An 8,181-nucleotide genomic window follows, 5' to 3' on the forward strand; every position below is an offset into this window, starting at 1 on the left:
TCTGTAAATGGACGTTCATGCCACCTTTGTGACCTTCGTTGACCTTCAAAGATCTTACTGTTAAACATCGTTGGATTCGTCTCGATACCCGCTATCAGAAAATAAGTACCAAACTATAGCATCCCATTAAAAAAAAAAGTCGACCTTCATATCTATGAAGCGACCACACCTAGCATTAAAAAAACCAACGTCATATTACGGCCCCCGTTGTCCCATGCAACTTTTGTCCCACAAAATTTTCAGCTCCTATCATACTTTCGGAGTTATTCTTGGTGGCAATAGTTAGTGACTCACCCTGTATAGTAAGTGGACTAAAGTAAGTTCAGAGTATTCCCTTGATATCAGTCATTTCGGTTGGAATCTGATTCTGCGGTTTACGGCCATGAATAGATGTTTCTACTTCAACTTGCAAGGGATGCATGCACCCATCGGGTCACCAATTTTGCTCATTTTTCTCACGAATGTAGTACATACTTAGACGTAACGAGTGCTGTTCTGCTAGGATGTGTATATCAAGCGTTTTCGAGATATCATGGTTCAAAATTTTACGAACTTGTTGAACACCATACGAGCGCGGTAGCCATCGAGAAACACCACTAACGCAACCAGTGACGCCACGTCGGAGGACAGGAAGTCGACCCCAGACTGCCGTCGAGTTTCGTCTTTTTTTCTGGCCTTCTAGCAAACACGTATATCGCTACAACTAATCATGTTTCGCCGGAAAGGAACAATATTAATGATTATAGACATAGTGGTACATTGTGGCGAGGTATAATCGAGATATAATAAGGAATCGTGCTGACGCGAACATTTATCTATCGGCACATGCATGCAGTTATCGACATTACAATGTAATTCTTCATCATCATTCGTAGGCTGACAGTATCTGGGATGGAGTCTATCATAAAAGCATGAGAAACAGACTGGCATGAAGTACATTTCTTGAATGCCACTTTCTGACACGCCCACACGAGTTTCAATTTTTAAGCGGAAAACGTACCCCAATAACCTTAACATTTAAAAAGAATGGCTATTCAGATACAACATTTAACGCAAACAATGCATATTTCAACATGGATACTAATAACGGAGCTGCCGACTGATACAGTACATCTTGCAGGAGAGGATATTTCTCTCTGTCCCTGCGAGAATGTAGAAAGTTTCTACAGTAGCTTCAGGAAATGTTTGCTTTGATCATAGAAATGTCAATTACAACGCAGGCTCAACAGTGTTACGATTTTTCATTATATCTCGATTACACCTCGCTGAAACTTTAGCACAATGATTTTATATATATATATATATATATATATATATATATATATATATATATATATATATATATATATATATATATATAATTGTAATTAATATTATTATTGTACCTCCCTGAAATAAAATGATTCGTTGTTGCGATGCAAATGTTTGCTGGAAGAGTAGAAAAAGGAAGGTGAAACTCGAAGGCGATGCGGGTTTTGCAGCGTAGCTACCAGCGGTAACGCCGCAGGTTTCGTGCAGTATCCAACAGGTTCCTGAAACTGTGAACCTCGATTTCTCGTAAAGGCTTGATAAGCACATCGTGCCATAGCAGAATTCGTTAAATCTGTGTACTACAGTTGTAGGAAAGGTTAGCAAAATCGGTGACCCAGTGGGTGTACGCCAGCCTTGTGTTAGATGTCTGTTTTTCAGTTCCTTCCCTGAGCTGCACAGTACATGGACATCTTCCTCTGTTGTAGGACTGCCGCTTGTTTTCCGATATGTTTTATGCCGATATTATTTATGTTTCACTGCGAACAAATGTGGAAGGCCGTTGGAGGACTGAACCGTGCTGCTTCCGAACATGAACCCAGTGCTTTAGCAGCCGCGGCGTCTCGCGCTGGAGCTATGGCGAGCGGGCTGTCCTACGTGTACCATCTTGTAGCACCGCACATACCGAAAGGGTCGGCAGGAAAACGGTGGTGAGTGCGAATTGAAAGATCCGCCACGCGTGCAGTAGGTCACGCCGCGTCCGTCTGAATGGTGCGTCACAATCGTTTGCTCGGGACGTCGCTTGGTTGTGTCAGCGAGGGTACGGCTTAACGTAGCTGTTATCTGCTGCGGTTACTCTTCCGTCACCAGACCACTTGCTGTATCGTTCCTCTTCCGCATACGCACCGAATTCTTGCAGCACACGAGGATTTACGTCGCTGCTTTCGCTCTTTCCTTTTTGACATCCGTAATACGTGCCTCGCAGCTAAATATCGTTACGCTTTATTTCACACGCTTGCGCTATCTGATGATTCACACGGCTAAACTATAGCTAGTATCTGTGCAACATGTCCGTACGCGTACATCCCAACTTAGCACACAGTGCAAAGTCGTTGATAACTTGTTTCCTTAACAGTCAACACGAAATCCACAACACGTCTAAGCCCTTCATTTGAAATAAAGTAAAACTATTAGTGTTGCTCTAATATCAATTGCTTTATACGATGTTATATTTTTTTATAACATATAGAGTCTGTAAATCATTTAAAAACGAACTGCTGCTGTATCTGAAGCCATTTCCCACGAATGTGTTGATGACATCAACAACAGATTTATCATTTGTCGCTCATTACAAGACAAAGGATGCAACATCACGAATCCCTAACCCCAAGGTGAATTTCTTAAAATAGCAGTGTTCAAGTTTAAACTCACAGACAGATGATGTGACGAGGTCTTTTCAATCTCCGTCTAACAGATAAGCTACTGTAACTAAACGAAGGGAAAGCATTAACTCTCGCCAGCAACAAGATAATGTTTGTTGCAGGAACATTCATACCCTTGTTTACGAGTTCAGAATTTGGGATTGAACTACTGTTACCTAAGTGATATCGAAACGGTGGTTTTGTGTTGTACAGATGATTAAGACTATGTGATTATGCAGAGATGAGTTACTTATATTTTAAATTAACTTCAGCCATACGGCTTACAGCAACCATATCATTGTTAGACGTTTAACAATACACATGATCACCCGCGTAACTTAGAAATCCTAAATATTTGGTAAATAGATCGAAATGATAATTCAGCTAAGAGCAGCTATGCAAACGGACGAGCAATTTCCTGTACCGGCGGAAAAATTCTCCTATCGGAGCACAAAAAATGCGAATGTGTTCCTCTTTATTTAAAGGATTCTGACTGAAAAGTGGCGTACCAGCTGCTTCATTCTACACTCCTCAGCAACTTTAAAAATTTTTGTCAAAAATTTTGACATGCGAACATATTCTGTCCTTTTATTTTAACATGCAACTCGTCTCATACTCCCACAAGCTCCCGTAACCGTTACTCATTCACACGCACTAGTCAATCGCCGTAAGTCGCCAACACCCATCCACTCCCAGTTGCCCTTCCTCACTCACTCATTCAGTCCAACTCGTTACCTCTTTGTATCTCCATGTCATTGCCCCCTGTGTCACAGCCACATTCTCCTTCCCTCTTGCTCTCTCATACTGCTGCTGTCTCGTTCCTTCCTTGCTACTACTGCTGTTGTCTCTTCTCCCTGTCACTATCTCTCTCTGCCTCACTGTCATTGTCAAGTACTCTGTCTCTCATTACCACTGGTTCTCAGCCACTTCCACTTACTCTTTCTCTTTATTCCTCCCCCCCCTTCCCGACACTATCTCCTTCACTCTTGTTCCAGCGCTGTTCTGTCACAGTCAGCTATGTTCTCCCACTGTCTCCCTCTCTTTCTGCCACACTGTCACTGACTCGTTCGCTCTTTCTACTGTATCTAGCACTATCTTCCAGTGCGTATTACTTTTCCATCTCTTTGCCACTGACACAGTCTTCTTCTCTCCCAGCATAAAAAGTGTGAATATGTTCGCTTCCCAAATTTTTGGGGAATCGTTAAAGGTGCTGAGGAAGACAAAATAAGGCAGCTGATGCCCTATTTTTCAGTCAGTCTTTGAAATAAAAAGGAACATATTCTAATTTTTTTTGTGCTGCGATAGGATCATTTTTCGGCGGGTTCCTTTTTCCCTGTTGCACACGGCATGTAACTCATACGAAAAGAAATGTATGGATCAGTAAAACTTAGGTAGTTTACTTATATGAAACTGAAGTAATATAAAACCTCTGTATCTCGGAAACAGATAAAGACGTGAAGCAAATTTTCAAGATTGTTCGAATCGAGATCTTAGGACTATGTCGTAAAAATTTCAGCTATTTTCTGTGCATAGCCACCTTGGCAGTCCTCGAATCGGTGTTGGCCCACTGCTGGCAGGATAAATGTACTCTGGTGTACAGCATTAAAGCAACAAACGGAAATTTTGAAAGGTCGCGTTTATTTTGCCACAAAAGAGCATACATAGCTGATAACAAAGTAGAAAAAACATAAAGAATACGGAACGTAAACACTTCAACATACATAACGGTAGACGAAAATATTGCTCGTTTCTTCCAAGTTAACAGATTTGCACATACATTCCGACAACTGGTTAATGGGCTCAGTATGGGTTGTGACCACCTCTGGCAGCAATACAGGCCTGACAACGACGGAGCATGCTATGAATAACGTCATCAGTGTCACGTCGAGGCAGTAATGCCCATCCTACCTGCGGAGCTGCTCACAAGTCTTGGAGAGCGGTCGGTGCATCTTGACGTGGTGCGACCCATTACCCTAGTGTATCTCACACGTGCTATACGGGATTCAAATCGGGAGAGCGAGCAGACCACGCCATGCGTGCATTATCTTCCATTTCCAAGAAAACATCAACCACTCGTTCTGTATGAAGTCGAGCAGTAACGTCCACCAGTACGAAGTCTGGGCGCGCAGCACCTCGCAGCAACCGTACATGAGGTCCTGAGACCTCGTTACGGTGCCTGACAGCAGCTGAACTTTCCGATTCACCTGTACAATTTCATGTAGAGGTGTTCGAGTTGTCAACGCAACGCCTGCCAACACCATCAGCGATCCTCCTCGATATCGGTCTCTTTGCATTTTTGTGTCTCGAAATCGAGTTCCAAGTTCCCTCCAGATGAGAATCTGTCGAAAATCATTCTTCACTCCAAATCGGGACTCATCTGTGAAAAGAATATTGGCCCACTGTTCGATTGTCCAGGTAGAATGCTGACGACTCCAATCCAGACGTTCCCTTCTGTGAAGACGCGTCAGAGGTACACATACACCCGGCCTCCGGCAATAAAGGCCACTCTGCCGAAGCCTTATGTACGCCGTTTGCCTCGATACAAGACGTCCAGTGGATGCTGCGAGGTCCGATGCCGCTTGCTGCGCAGTTCCAAGGCGGTACCACCGTGCCATTACAGCCAGATACCGGTCCTCTCTTTCTGACGTCACACGTGATCGGTCCTGCCCTGGTCTTCGGGAAACAGTTTCGGTCGCTATAAACTGTAGCCACATCCGAGAAACGACAGAACGATTGAGGTTAAACCATCGGGCCACATGAGTTTGCGACTGCCCTGCTTCCATTCTTCCTACTGCCCTCCACAGCGGAGACTCTGGTAGTCGTCTTCTCTGTGCCATATTGCACCATCTGTGCATGTGTGCACAGCGATTCTGGATGTGGGACTACCTGGAAAACACTCCATTAGATAGGTGCCCTCATCTCACCATTGGCGTGGTTTTCCGTTGACCGAAATGCCATCTTCCGTGCAGAATATGGTCGTACGGACATCTGTTGACAGTTTGTATGATTATATCGTGAATTAGACACAGGGCGGGGAGATAGCGATATTGTTGCTTTAATTTTGGACACCAGTGTAGTTAAAAATAATTTTTTGGCATTTTCAGAGGAACTGCCCATGAACTAATGGTAGCTCTGTAAGTCCCATCAAGCCCGCTGTAGACCACATCAAATGCAAAAGGAACCAACCCATTTGCTCCTTTTGCCTACGCAGGACGAAGTGTGTAATACTCATATCTTGACTGTATACTGTAGGAAATTGACACACGATCCTGCTATTGGGTATACAAATGGTCCCCAGTGCAAGGGCTACCCGAAACACTGAAATCGAGAGTAGTAAAGCAAAAACAGAAATGGTTAACGCTGTTTAAAATTGTGCCTGTACAAAGGAAAGCCCACTATTGCTTCAGTATAATTCTCATTAGACTGAAAAAGTGAATTAAATAGATATTAGAGACATTGAAAAACAGCTGGAATCGTTAAAATTGAAGAAAGCTTCAGCATTCGATGGTATCCTTATCGGATTCTATACTGAATTTGCGAATGAGCTAGCCCATATTTTAACTATAATCTACCGTAGATCCCCCGAACAAAACAGCCGTTCATATTAATAGGAAAAAAGCACGTTTACAACCGTCTACAAGAAGGGTAACACAAATCTACCGTCCAATATGCCTGAAGCTGATTTGTTAGAGAAACTTAGAACGCATACTGAGCTCTAACGTACTGAGATATCTCGAACAGAAGGACCTCCTCCAAGTCAACCACCACGGATTCCGAAAACAAGAATCATGTGATACAAGAATCGCACGTTTCTCACCAGTCATTACCACTGAGTGCGTATTTCAATAGCTGTGCATTTGTGATAGGGCGAGAAGTATTAGATTCAAACAAATCTTCAAACTGTCCTACCTGGCAAGTCATATCAAGACAAAGGTTAACAAGAATCTATAACATTTGTGAAATTCTTGCTATCGACAGAGAGTTGAGACAACAAGCCACGAATGAAGACACAGATTGCTACACACTGAACGATGTGAGTGTTGTGGATTGGCAGGAGAGCCAACCCGTATGAATAGAGGAAGCCGAAAGGCACGCGTTTTAGCTCACGCAGGCTGGCGTGAGGTCTAGAACAGGACAAGGAAATTAGAACTTAGAAAAACGGACGCAGGTGGTGGAATACTTAACATTAATCCATTAATGTTGAACGTAGCTCTTGTCTGTACATTATTTACAATATCAATAGCAACTGATAATGGCAGCTTGCTAGGTCGTAGAAGATGACGTAGCTGAAGGCTATGCTAAACTATCGTCTCGGCAAATGAGAGCGTATTTTGTCAGTGAACCATCGCTAGCAAAGTCGGCTGTACAACTGGGGCGAGTGCTAGGAAGTCTCTTTAGACCTGCCGTGTGGCGGCGCTCGGTCTGCAATCACTGATAGTGGCGACACGCGGGTCCGACGTATACTACCGGACCGTGGCCTATTTAAAGGCTACCACCTAGCAAGTGTGGTGTCTGGCGGTGACACCACATTCCTCCCCCGCAAATCGGCGTACGGTTGTGTTATAAGGCTTCCGCCCTCCGTGGGGAGGACCCCATGTTGACGTATGCGACGAGGTGGGGAGCCTAACAACAGGCGAGGCTGTGCCACCCACACCCTGCCATTCGGTCCGAGAGGAGCTAAGAAACGCCTGAAAACCTACTCCAGGGTGCACGCCAACATGCGGTGTATGCGCCCGTAGAGAGACAGGAGGGGCCGAAGGGTCGACCTCCATCGGGCCGGGGCACCCGACGGCCGAAGACGACATATGGTCCGGATCGGGCAAGAGTTCCATGTCGGAGGACAACTGGTCACGGGAAGCGAACGGCGGCGCGTGACCCAGGGAGGCGCCCGGCGGCTGCAGCGAAGCGTCCACTGCGGACGTCGCCGGCGGGAGAACAGGCGGCAGCGGTGGCGGTGGCGGCGGCGCGTCGCCATGGGGCAAAATGGAAGGCAGCGTCGGTAACACCTGGGGCTGAGGCGAGCCAGTAGGTGGTTCCCCCCGGGCACTGACCGGACGGCACCGTCACTGAAAGCAGACGGCGAGCGGCAGATCCCGTGCGACTACAGAGGCGCAGCCGGTTGAGATGCCGGCGCACCTCACCAGAGCCCCCAAAACCAGATACATAGCGCGTCCTAAGCAGCGAATAATGCACCCTTCGAGCCAACGCCGTGAACCTCGATAGTGACGATAGTAGACAACGTCGCCTGGAACAAAAGCAGGCGTCTGCCGCTGCACAGGAACCTGATGCGGCGGATGTAGCAAAGACATCAAGGTTCGATGAGGACGACCCTGGAGCAACTCAGCCGGCGAGCGACCATCTCGGGGCTGAGAGCGATACGAGGACAAAAAGATCAACAATGCGTCCTCTCGAGAATGCGACTCTTTCAACTTCAACATCTGTTACTTGAAAGTCCTGACCAGTCGTTCAGCGGCACCGTTTGACTGAGGCGAAAACTGCGCGGATGTCAGAT

The sequence above is a fragment of the Schistocerca nitens genome, chromosome 5 (assembly GCF_023898315.1).
Source record: "Schistocerca nitens isolate TAMUIC-IGC-003100 chromosome 5, iqSchNite1.1, whole genome shotgun sequence".
NCBI lineage: Eukaryota > Metazoa > Arthropoda > Insecta > Orthoptera > Acrididae > Schistocerca > Schistocerca nitens.